This window comes from Marmota flaviventris, chromosome X (assembly GCF_047511675.1).
Source record: "Marmota flaviventris isolate mMarFla1 chromosome X, mMarFla1.hap1, whole genome shotgun sequence".
Taxonomy (NCBI): Eukaryota; Metazoa; Chordata; class Mammalia; order Rodentia; family Sciuridae; genus Marmota; species Marmota flaviventris.
In genome coordinates, this window is record NC_092518.1 from 92,783,504 (window position 1) to 92,797,405 (window position 13,902).

The window sequence follows — 13,902 nt, forward strand, 5'->3', positions numbered from 1 at the left end:
AGAACAAATCAAAAGAAAAATCAGTAAAATGCAAGAAATAACTGAAAATAGATCTAAAATCAATGAAATCAAAACAGAAGAAGCAATTTAAAAAAATTACAATACAAAAAGTTGGATCTTTGAAAACATAAATAAAATTGACAGACCCTTAGCTACGCTAATGAAGAGAAGGAGAGAGAAAACTCAAATTACCAGCATTCGTGATGAAAAAGGTAATATCACAACAGACATTACAGAAATACAATTAGAATTTATTTTGAAAACATATACTCCAATAAAATAGAAGATGTTGAAGGCATCAACAAATTTCTTAAGTCATATAATTTGCCCATATTGAATCAGGAAGATATACACAATTTAAACAGACCAATATCAAGTGGTGAAATAGAAGATGCCATCAGAAGCTTACCAACCAAGAAAAATCAAGGACCAGATGGATACACAGCCGAGTTCTATAAGACCTTTAAAGAAGAACTAGTATCAATACTCTTCAATTTTTTTCAGGAAATAGAAAAAGAGGCAGCACTTCCAAACTCATTCTATGAGGCCAATATTACTCTGATTCCAAAGCCAGGCAAAGACACATCAAAGAAAGTAAACTTTAGACCAATATCTCTAATGAACATCGATGTAAAAATTCTCAATAAAATTCTGGCAAATCAAATACAAAAACATATCAAAAAGATCGTGCACTATGATCAAGTGGGGTTCATCCCAGGTATGCAAGGTTGGTTCAACATACAGAAGTCAATAAATGTAATTCATCACATCAATAGACTTAAATATAAGAATCATATGATCATCCCAATATATGAAGAAAAAGCATTTGACAAAATACAGCATGCCTTCATGTTCAAAACACTAGAAAAAATAGGGATAACAGGAACATATTTCAACATCATAAAGGTTATATATGCTAAGCCCCAAGCCTACATCATTCTAAAAGGAAAAAAAAAAATTGAAGGCATTCCCTGTAAAAACTGGAACAAGACAGGTATGGCCTCTCTCACCACTTCTATTCAACATAGTTCTTGAAACACTCGCCAGAGCAATTAGACAAAATAAATTAAAGGGTTATGTATAGGAAAAAAGAACCTAAATTAGCACTATTTGCTGACGATATGATTCTATACCTAGAAGACCCAAAAAGCTCCACCAGAAAACTTCTAGAACTAGTAAATGAATTCAGCAAAGTAGCGGATATAAAATCAACACCCATAAATCAAAGGCATTTCTGTATATCAGTGACAAACCCTCTGAGAAGGAAATGAGGAAAAATACCCCATTTGCAATAGCCTCAAAAAAATACTTGGGAATCAACTTAATGAAAGAGGTGAAAGATCTGTACAATGAAAACTACAGAACCCTAAAGAAAGACACTAAAGAAGACCTTAGAAGATGGAAAGATCCACCTTGCTCTTGGATAGGCAGAATTAATATTATCAAAATAACCATACTACCAAAAGCACTATACATATTTAATGCAATTCTGATCAAAATCTCAATGGCATTCCTCATAAAAATAGAAAAAGCAATCATAAAATTCATCTGGAAAAATAAGAGACCCAGAATAGCCAAAGCAATCCTTAGCAGAAGAGTGAAGCAGGTGGCATCACTATACCAGAACTTAAACTATACTACAGAGCAATAGTAACAAAAACAGCATGATGTTGGTACCAAAATAGACTGGTAGACCAATGATACAGAATAGAGGACACAGAGACTAACCCACAAAATTAAAATTATCTGGTATTAGGCAAAGGTGCCAAAAACATGCATTGGAGAAAAGATAGCCTCTTCAACAAATGGTGCAGAGAAAACTGGAAATCCATATGCAGCAAAATGAAATTAAACCCCTATCTCTCACCATGCACAAAACTCTACTCAAAATGGATCGAGGATTTAGGAATTAAACTTGAGACTCCGTGTTTAATAAAAGAAAAAGTAGGCCCTAATCTTCATCATGTGGGATTAGGCCCCAGCTTTCTTAATAAGACTCCTATATCGCAAGAATTAAAACCAAGAATCAATAAATGGGATGGACTCAAACTAAAAAGTTTCTTCTCAGCAAAAGAAACAATCTGTGAGGTGAATAGAAGGCCTACATCTTGGGAGCAAATTTTTTACCCCTCACACATCAGATAGAGCACTAATCTGTAGGTTATATAAAGAACTCAAAAAGCTAAGCACCAAACAAACAAACAAATAAACCAATCAATAAATGGGCCAAGGACCTGAAAAGACACTTCTTAGAAGAGGATATACAATCAATCAACAAATATATGAAAAAAATGTTCATCATCTCTTGTAATTAGAGAATTGCAAATCAAAACTACTTTAAGATATCATTTTACTCCAGTCAGAATGAGAGCTATTATGAAGACAAACAACAATAAGTGTTGGCGAGGATGTGGGGGAAAAGGTACACTCATACATTGCTGGTGGGACTGCAAATTGGTGCAGCCAAATATGGAAAGCAGTATGGAGATTCTTGGAAATCTGGGAATGGAACCACCATTTGACCCAGCTATCCCTCTCCTCAGACTATACCAAAGGACTTAAAAACAGCATACTACAGGACACAGCCACATCAATGTTTATAGCAGCACAATTCACAATAGCTAAACTGTGGAACCAACCTAGATGCCCTTTTGTAGATGAATGGATAAAAATAATGTGGCATATATACACAATGGGATTTTACTCATCAATAAAAGAGAATAAAATCATGGCATTTGCAGGTAAATGGATGGAGTTAGAGAAGATAATGCTAAGTGAATTTAGCCAACTCCAAAACCCCCAATGCCAAATGTTTTCTGTGCTATAAGGAGACTGATTCATAGAGGGGTAGGGATGGGGAGCATGGGAGGAATAGATAAAGTCTAGATAGGGCAGAGAGGTGGGAGGGGATGGGAGAGGGCATGGGGTTAGAAATGATGGTGGAATGTGATGAACATCATTATCCAAAGTACATGTATAAAGACACGAATTGGTGTGACCATGCTTTATATATAGCCAGAGATATGAAACATTGTGTTCTGTATGTGTAATAAGAATTGTAATGCATTATGCTGTCATTTATTTTTAAAAAATCAATTAAAAAATTGAAAAAAATAAATAAAAATTTCAGCTCTTCCTCCTGCATTATCTACATCCTGAATACTCAATAGTTACATATAGCCAGAAGGTACTGCTATAGACACTACAGGTGTAGAACTATTCCTTCATTGCAGAAAGCTGTACTAGATGGTGATGTTCTAGAAAACATAAACCTGACACCTGTGTGGGTAGGGGTTCCAAGATGACTTATGGGTTCATAAACTGCCATAAAGATTCATAACTGGAAAAAGTCTTAAATTTTTGAAGTTTGAATTAATTTGAATTAATCTCTTTCATTTTATGAATTATGAAACTGAGACCCTGAAGAGGTCATATAGCTAATCTGTAGCAGAATTATGATTAGAACACAGGTTTCCTGATTCTGGGGCCCTTGCAAATTCCCTGGTCCTGGTAACATGTCTAGAGCATTTTCATGGTTGCTCTACTAGCCAGTATCAGTAGCTCTAGACCAGTGGCCAGATGTTCCCATCATCTTCCTCCCAACCCAAGTGTATTTTGGAAAGAAAACATGAGGAGAACATTGGTTGGAGTCAGAGGTAGGGAAGGAGTGTGTGCAATTATGCAAGTAAATAGCTAGTTCCAGAATTAAGAGTAAACATTCCAACTGATCTATAAATATTTAACCAAAGTTATACATCTGAGGCCCAAAGAAGCAGGTTTGTTCTTGGCATTTACAATTAAAATAGATTAATCTCCTGACACAATGTTAATACTAACCTTTCTTAACTATAAACATGTCTTAGGGTACTTTGCTGTGAGTATAAATGTATAGGAACACATTACTCACTGGATAACCAACTCTTAGTGAAAATACAATGGTCTTATTCTCAGTGCACATGAATGTGGGGGTTGCATCAGCAAGGGATTTGTTTAGTCCTGTTTTCCATGGAGGGTAAAGGGAATGGTCTTGTTTACAAAGCTAATTAGGCTGTCCTCTACAGGTCTGAGGGCAGAGGCTTACCTGGGTCAGTCCAAGGCTGGACTGTCTTATGACAATTCTAGGATAATACATTTTCACTGGCTTTGATTCTCTCCACTACTTGGAAACAGGTGTTAGTGTAAGACATTGGGGTTACAGACATGACTAGGCCACAGTTTGCTATTCTCATGTTATTTCACAGGATTGGTCTGTGAGCTCTATGATTCAAAAAAGTCTACCTCTACAAAGAAGTTCTGAAATGGGAAGTGTAAGAAAAGCCAACTTATATTAATAAATATTTTCAACCTCATGCTGTTTTCTTTCTTCACAACTGGGGATTGAACCCAGAGTATACTTAGGCAAGCACTCTACCACTGAGATATGCCCTCAGCCCAATCTCAAGCTATCTTTGTGAGGTCCTTTTACCTGTCCCCTTCGGAGTCATCCTTTCACTGAATCATGATTCTTCGTTCCTGAGAGTACTGAAGGTATCAGGGACTTTAATGTATTATTTTTGTTGACATTTAAAACCAATGATATGAAAAGGGAATATTTAAATCAAATATATTAATCATTAATGGCAGAAATTCAAGCATAAATTTGGAAATAAATGTAATTTTTAAAGATAGGTTTTGAAGAAGAAGGAGAGTCCTGCTGCAGTCTGTCAATTTCACAGTCCCTGGTGTGACCAACCCTGTAAGGCTACCTTACAAAATTAATGTGAAAGAAGATAAAAATAAAGGCAAAGCTTATAAAGGAAAGAAATCTAGTCTCTTCCATTTGCTTCAGAAGAGACTAGCAGGACCAATCATGGATTGGTGGATAAGATGTCTATTTGCTCTCACCAATTCACAGTTGACAGACTTTGTAGCCCTCTAGCTTTTGTCTTTATAAAACCTGTCTCTTAAGAGCATTAATTGTCCTATATTTAATTTGGTTTTCCAAAAAAATTTAAACCCTCACCCCAAGCCCTTCTTTATACAGGCAGAAGATAGTGGAACCTACATTTAATAAACACTCTGATACATTCAGGAACTGTTTTAAAAAGTGGATGAAGAGCTGGGGTTTAGCTAAGTGATAGGGCAAGTACTTAGAATGTGTGAAGCCCTGGGTTCAATCCCTAGCATCTCCTCCAAAATGGATGAATGACTACTGCAGGAAGATCCATAAAACCAACACAACACATGCGTGATTATGTCAAAATGAACCCCATTCTTAGTATTCCAGAATGCATGAATAAAATTATTTTAAAACCACCTCAGCCATCATAAATGATAGATTCTGGTGATAAATAAGGCTCAGGAAACTGAAGCAGTTTACCACCTAATAATACAAAGTCAAAGTGGCTAGACTAAATCCATAGAAAAAAGATAATTGACACCCTCCTGATGAGGTTCTCAAATTAGATTCCTGTGTCCCACTTCATAGAGCAGTGACTCTCAGTTTTAGCTGCACATTAGAATCATCTGGATTCCCCTCTAGAGATTCTGATTTAATTGGTCCATTATTGAACCTAGGCACTGATGTTTTTAAAAAAAGTTTCCCAAGAGATTTTCCAAGATGCACTCAGGTTTGAAAACTACTGCCTTAGAGCACAAGGTTCAGCTCAAAATTTTCATTCATCTGAGGTATTATAAATAGCTTAAGACAGTGGTTCCCATTAGCATCTTCCAATTTGGTTTCCAGAATTACAGATTCCTGGATCTTATCCCCATACTTCCAAATTAAAATATTTATGAATTGGTCCCAGGAGTCCCTAATTTTACAAGCTCTTTGGATGATTCTTGTGCAGTCAGCATGGGAGGTACTGGTTGGAGGAAATGCATATGGGAACTACTTAATTAAATCTTCTGTATGTTGGGCTGGGGTTGTGGCTCAGTGGTAGAGTGCTCGCCTAGCACATCCAAGGCCCTGGGTTTGATCCTCAGCACCACATAAAAATAAATAAACAAAATAAAGATATTGTTTCCAACTATAACTAAAAAAAATAAAATATTTAAAAAACATCTTCTGTATGTCTACAATTGTGCACAGCTGTGGCTCTCACCACTGGTTGCTCTAATGCCTGAATCTCACTTCCAAGGGATCTTATTTAACTGGTTTGGGGTGAACACTAGGTATCAACATTTTTTATAAGTTCCCTGTAATTCTATGTGCAATCAGATTTGGAAACTACTGGCTTGGAGCAAGGATGGTAAAAAAAAAAATAGCCAGCCCTTTGATTCATGGCAGGCATCACTAATCAATTCTGGCATTCATTCCTATGGTGCCCATTTGTGGCCTCATAATTCTTTTCACTATATTGTTCTATTGAGTCATTCTCATGCATGGAGTGGGCAGGCAACTACTACTTGCTATCTTTATCTTAGAGCCTGTCTGGCAGAAATCTAATGACCTCTGGAGATCCCTTCCTGGCTTTTATTTCTAGGTGTAGTACTTAAATGTTCAGATTATTTTCTGACAGGACGTTGCTCTGAAGCAGAAGTTGGAAGCCAGAAGTGGGGCAATAAAGACAGCCATCATCTAGCTATCTCTACTACCCAGTGAAGCACTTTCAACCTCAAATTCTGCTGCAAGTAGAAAGACTTATACAGAATCATTTACTTATTCATATTAGGTTAATGGAGACCCTCTGTAAGACCACCTAATACCAACTATACAGAAAAGGTAAAGCATGAAGAAAGTTCACTCAGTGTTTACCCCTAACACTTATGGGATCCTGCATGATCTTATTTGTACATCCCAATTTACTTTCCAACAACATTCCTCCTGTTGAAGGCTGCCTTATCATAAGACCCAGTGTAGTGAACCTTTGTCCCAGGCCATTAGTATGCAGGAGAGCACTTGAACTTCAGAATTAAACTCCTACTGTGCTGCTTCCTGCTTTGGAGAATAAAGCCAAGTGAGCCAGAAGTTTCATGAGTTTCTTCTGTAGCTGATAATTAATGTGGTATGTGAGGAGAGCATAAAGAACACACTTTTTTCTTCTAAAAAGGGGGCCTCTTTCTCTGGGGCCTGTTGTTTCAACAAGTGCAGAACAAAGAACTGCAAGAAGACAGGTTTCCCCCACAGCTAGTACCCTGCAATAAAGCACCTTTAAAGGCAACAGATCATATTTTTGATTAGGACTGCAAAGGTAAGTGCACATTAAGCATGCCAAGGTTCCAAAAGTCCATAGATGAGGAGATCACTGTGGGATGCAGGCAGCCTGGAACAAGGGAAAGAGAAAGGTCTTTGGAGGCAGAATATGTTGAGTGGCTCTGCCACTTATTAGCTGTGTGACTCTGGGCAAATTACCTAAGCTCTCTTACCCTCACTTTTCTCACCTACACAATAGAGATTAAAATGATATCTTTCTTCTAGGGTGATAGAAAGGCTTAAATTTGATAATAATAACTTTCTGTAGAGCCTCTGTATCAGTTCCTGGCAAACAGTAACAAATGAATGATGGATGGTATAATTATTTGAGAAGGTCACTATACTGCATTGACTTTCCATTCAAAATCCATATTCACCTTTCTCAAAGGATGATTTCTGGACAACCAGCATCAGAGTGTCCTAAGGGAGGTTGTTAAAATTCAGATTCCTAGATGACATTCTAGATCTAAGCACCGTAATTGGACTTGGGTTTGTTTATTAATCAGTCATTTTATCAAATAAATATTCTGGGTGATTCTGTTTCACATTTAAGTTCAAAAACCACTGATATTTATAGTAGGTCAATTATATCTGACTTGTCTCACAAAAATGTAATTCATTCATATGGGGAAAATTATGTACAAGTACTTGAGGCAAATGACACTATCAATTTTCTAATAGTGTTAAATGATATCTTTCAGATGACCAAAAAATGACATGGAATTAAACTGATGTTCCAGATTTAGGGAGAATCCTAAAACATAGGGAACTTCCCTCACCTTCATTGCTTCCTTCTTTATCTATAGGTAGCATAAGAATTACAAAGGCATATTTTGAGTGGATTCCACAAAGATGCCAATGTTGTTCTTAACTATTATTTTTGGGTTGTGCTGTGAGCTAGGTACTGGTAATATGGCAGCAGTGAATGGGATAAAGTACCTGCCTTCACTAAGCTCACACTAGAGGAGATAGACAGTACCTTATTTACAAAGTTGAGACTAAAACATCATCCATTCATTCATTTACCCACTCCCTGTCTTTTTCAACAAACATGGAAGTTGCATCTACAGGAAGACAAAAAAATCAAGTAATTACAAGTCAGTAAGGACTTCAAAGAAATATATATTGCTAAGGGATTATGTGTCTGAGGGAGGAGGTTATCAAATAGAACCTAATAAAAGGGGTTATTTTTATACAAAGTGATATTTGCTTTGTGAACTGGAGGGTGAGTAAGCCAGGTAAAGGGCTGGGGGTGGAACTGGGAGAAGCTGATGAAGAGCATTTTGGGGAAGATGAAACTGTTCATTAAAGGCCCAGAAGTTGGTTGAAGAGAATATACTGCATATGAAAATATTATAATGGTTGCTGAGGATAGAGAGGGAAAGAACTGCCCTAGAAAAAAAGTGGAGGGAAGATTTAAAACATACAAGCACATTTATTCACCCAATCTAGGTTATCAGGCCAAGGCCTTTTCTTTGAGTTTGGGTGCTCTGACTGAAATTTCACAGACTCGTTCTTTAGTTACATCCCTCATGTATCCCATCTAATTTCCAGTGTCAGTTTTTGTTTTGATTTTTGATTTTTAATAATAGAGCTGGTTTAAGGTCTTTCCAAAGGATTCAACTTAGATTTCATGGAAACAGTGCTTCCATTTTATATTCATATTTCATAAATTTATATTAAATTACCTAATTATAATAGCAAGTACAACTGGCATAAATGGATTTGGCAACAACACAACTAATTCTTGGAAAGTGTTCAACTTGATGTGTGGGAGCAGAAGTATGAGGGTCCACTGAAAGTAAAATAATTATCACGAGTTTCCAGTGTGTCCCAAACATTGATCAAGAAATATTTCATCAAAAAGGAAAAGTATCAAGTGAATCCATTAAGTAAGTTTAGGTCAGTAAGGAGAGATATTACTATATTGAAGAGTTCACTTAAAAAAAGATTTATTTTAAAAAGAATAATTTTTAGGTACCATAGTCTCAATTTACTCTTGTAAGCAATTCTTTCTAAAAGTCCCCTAAATATTCATTAACTAATAAATGGTCAATATGTATTTATTTAGTGCCTACTATGTGCCTGGCATTTTTCCAAGAACTTCATAAATGCTATTTTATCTTAATTCTCACAAACACCATATGAGGTAGGATGTTTTACACCCACTTTATAAATGAGATAATATAAGAGTTAAAAAACTTGCCAAATGGCACATATCAAAAGAGATTCAGACTGGGTGTAGTGCCACTTACCTGTAATCCCAGTAGTTTGGGAGGTTGAGGCAGGAGGATCACGAGTTCAAAGCTAGCTTCAGCAACTTATCAAGGCCCTAAGCAACTCAGTGAGCCCCTGTCTCTAAATCAATTACAAAATAGGGATGGGGATGTGGCCCAATGGTTGAGTCCCCAGAGTTCAATTCCCAGAACTGGGAAAATGAAAAGAAAAAAAAAAGAGAGAGAAATTCAGAGCACATGAGAGGCCCTGGAGTTCCATCCCCAGTGCATGCACGCGCGCGCGCACACACACACACACAGAAATTGATTGATTCAGGTCTAAAGCTGTCTAGAGCCAACACTTATTACTATTTATACTATGTTGCCAACCATCAGGCAAGTAAGTCCGGAGTCACAGCATGTGGTGACATGCTGCCAGCTGCTTCTTTAATTCTTTTCCACAGTCCAATGGTGGAGCATTCCAAAGCAGGAGGCACAATATCTATGGCAATGCACCTAGCCAGACTTCTTTGCTTCTTCATCTTCTCTGACATGGAAGCTACAGAGTTCTCTCTCACTAGCAATGAGCCAGCAAAACAATCAGGGGCCAAAAGCAAATACTGTCTGAATTTATAGAGGTTCTTTATCAGTAGAAGCAATTTTTTTTCCAGTAGCAACTCTTTTACAACCTCATCCCTATTCGTTTTTCCTCTGGATTACACTGTCATTTTTGAAGGCACAAGGCCAAACATTTTCTCTTGGCTCTACTATTATAGCGACCACTCACTTACCTTCTGCCTCTAGAAATCACTGCAAGTAATCTGTCTTCCAGTCTTCTGTGGAAGTATGGGAAAAGAGAATATCAAAGCTCAGCCTCTTTGCTGTGGCTGAGCCACATTAGTTCTTACAATGAAGAGATGAGACAGAGCCTCACTGAATGGTTAGAGCCAGCCAGCCACATCAATCAGCTGCTGAAGTTGTGCTGCAGGAAAAAATATATCAGGAAAGAAAACTGTGACAAGAAAAAGGGAGGGGCTTTCAGAGCCTGCAGACATAGGAACCTCTCTCTAAAAAGGTTCATGAAAGCAAAGTACACTGTCCGTGCAGGTCATCTAGAAACCCAGAGGATGCAAATTTAAGATAGTACCTTCTACCTGTAGGATGCCAGAGACCAGATTTAGGAGTGTAAGTGCATTAAAAGCCATAGGCACTGAGTTGCCATGGAGACTCACACCTGAGAAAATCACACAGGCTGTATTATAGATATCAACTCACAACCCTTCAGGCTAGCATTGAACAGCTTGGGTCTAAAATTCTACCCAAATAATACTGGGCAGAATGGGATAGATTCATTATTTCAGGACCACTGAGGAACTCTATAAGGACAGTCAGGAAAGGACTAACCCAAAACTAGCCCAGACCTATTAAAGTGAAGCTCAAAGTCAGCAATAGGCATGTAGACAGATCTCTGGTCATTTAATACTCTTATTCTTCAAAGGACCATAGTATGTCAGTTTTGAGGTATTTGCAGTTCAACCATCATGTGATGTTTGGATTTTCTTTTTCAAGTCCATTTATATTAAAAATGAAGATTAAAAAATAAAATGCAAATGAATATATTGGTATGTCTGTTTCAGGGACATACAGAATTTATGTCTGTGTGTTTTGGTGTGTGTGGGGGATTTCATCAATACTCTACCCTGAGCAGGTCCCAGTGGAAGAGTATGAAGGTAACGATGACTGTGAATGAGGGAAGTGGGCAAAATCCCAGAGGGATAAGAAAGGAAGGAAGGAGCGCAGGAAGGAGGAATAACCAAGCCACAGAATCATCCCTGAAGATCCCTGAAGAGCTACAGACCTTTAAGTAGCTAATAAGGAATATATTATGGCATATTGGAGTTCATTGTGGCAAAAAGTGGAGAGAATTAGAAATCATGAGGGTTGGGTTTGAATTCCAGTTCTATCTAAATTTTCTGTGGGACCTTGAGCAGATCACTTTAGGTCCCTGTGTATGATATATTTCATTTGTAAAATGGGAACAGTCATATCTGCCCTACCTACCTGTGGCACATTGTACTTTTTACCCCAATTTTTTTGTCCCCTTTTCTATCCAAGCCATTTGACTCATTATTTTTCCATAAAAGAGATGGAGTATATTTTTCATTCAATGACTCTGGGTTCTATAATATAACTTTCTATGGTAAACAGAATGATATGTAAGTTAACAGTAAGCCAGGTATAAGCCTACACTTTAAGAGACATTCTAGGCTTCTGTTTTCTTTTGCATCACAGCCTTAAACATGAAAAGAACATGCCTAGACCAGCCCACTAGTCCTAGGAGAATGAGGAACATGTGAAGCAGAGCTACTCAAAGCCTAGATCAAGTAACCCCCAGTTTACCACAGGCCCATGATTGAGCCCAGATTAAGCTGGTCAATGCTCAGTAAACTTGCAGACTAGTGAGAAAAGTGTAGCCAGTGAGTTTTGGGATGGCTTGGTACATAGTGACAACCACCTCGTAGTTGATATGAGTTTCACAATGAAAATTTTCTCATTTTTGAAAATTTCCAAGGTTTATACTAATTAATGTTCTAAGAGACACTAAGTAGCTCAAAGGTCTGGGAAGGACAACAAAGGCTAGAACAAAAGGAGATTGAAAAAGGATGTCTTAACAAGAAGACCTTCAGGCCTCTTTAGACAACAGGATACCAACAGCTCTTCACTCTGCTTCTTCAAATACTTGTTCTGTCCATTAAATCAGCCATAAAATTCGTCAGTGTTGGTGAAGTCTTGTGGGTTGTGGCCGGCAAGCTTGCTGGGCAATAATTCTGTCAGCTCTACATTCCAAGCAACTGTCTCTGAGAGCTCCAAAAGCTAAACACAGGAAAACCACACCAGCCACAGGCCTCATTAACCAATAAACCCTTGATGGAAAGCAGGATCTCACACGGTTGTTTCTGGTATAAAACTCCCACAAGGGAGGGGGACAGTTGTACTTAAAAATCCCATTGGGCTGACTACAGATGCTCCTATCCTTTACAATTTACTTCAGAGTCTAGGTCAGGCCAGTGTTTCTACCAATAAAATAAATACCAGAAGGGATATTTAGGAGATTTTGGCAAGAAAAGTATAAGTAAATGTAAGAGCAGAGGCAGGGGTATTTTGAGACATAATATTAACTGGACTCAGTTGAACAGAAAGTAAATTATTTACACTTTTAAGGATTCAAGGCAGACTCAGCCATTTAAGGGAAAGCAGAATGGCCATCTGCTGCTTCAGCAACAAGTGACCAGCTTACATGTCACACGCCAAGGCTTGAACCAAAGTCAAAAATATGAATTATAACCAGATGCAGCCTCAGAAATTTCCTCCTTGGGGGTCTATGAAGGGAAAAAATGTCACAGGCTCTCTTCCTTAGCAGCTGGGATTGCAAATTCTCACTTTGTGCAACTGTCCAAAGGGAGATCTCTCCATTACAGAGGGTAAGGAGCAAACTAATTCAAACTACTTTATTTCTACCATGTGTCTCTTGTGAAATTCATCCCTCACCCACCCACCTGGGCAAGGAACACACAATAATGGATGCATTCCCTATATTATCCAGGTGCCTTCATGGATACCCAAAAGCACCTGAAATCTAATTAACCAGTTTTCCCTTCCCCTAACCACAAAACCAACATAGATCCCTTATCATCAAATTCCTTATTACCATTTTACCAGGACCAGAATTTGCCACCCTCCCATCTCTCACTCCCACATGCAACAGGTCCCTCACTTTGCCTTTTTTTTTTTTCTTTCAGGTACATCTCTCTTTTTATTTCAAATTATTGTATTGACATATAATTCACATTTCATACAGTTTACCCATTTAAAATCTAAAATCCAGTGGTTCTTAGTAGGTTCACAGAGTTGTGTGACAGTTTTAGAACATTTCTGTCACAGAAAAGGAAACTCCATTATCATTAGCAGTCATTTCCCATTTCTCCCTGCCCCCTGTATGAAATAGGCAAACACAGGTTAGAAAACATACAGTAAGTTTAAATGTAATTTTTACACGTGTCCTTAATTTTCTTTTGCTGCATAACAACTTTCCACAAATTTATCACCTTGAACTTTGCAGTTTAAAACAACACAAATTTATGAAGTCACTGTTTCCATGAGCCAGAAGTCTGAGCATGTTTAAGCTGGGTTCTCTGCTCAGGGACTCTCAGTGTTAAAATGTACTTTTATTATTAGTTAGTTATGCTGAGGCCAGCAGATCGAGAAGTATGTGTCATGGAAAATACAGTTTATTACTCACAGTTCCCAAGAAGAAGGGGCTTGCTATGCCACTTAGGGCCATATTGGGAAGCATCAGGGTGTGTCATGAGGCAGAAGTGAGTGGACAGCATGAGCAAGAGTCTTTCCATGGTTTTCTTGGGAAAGGCAGGGCAAGATAGGATATGCAAGCTCAGGATTGACTAGTATGAATAATTTCAATGGCACTTGCGTATAAGGACTATTTCTACC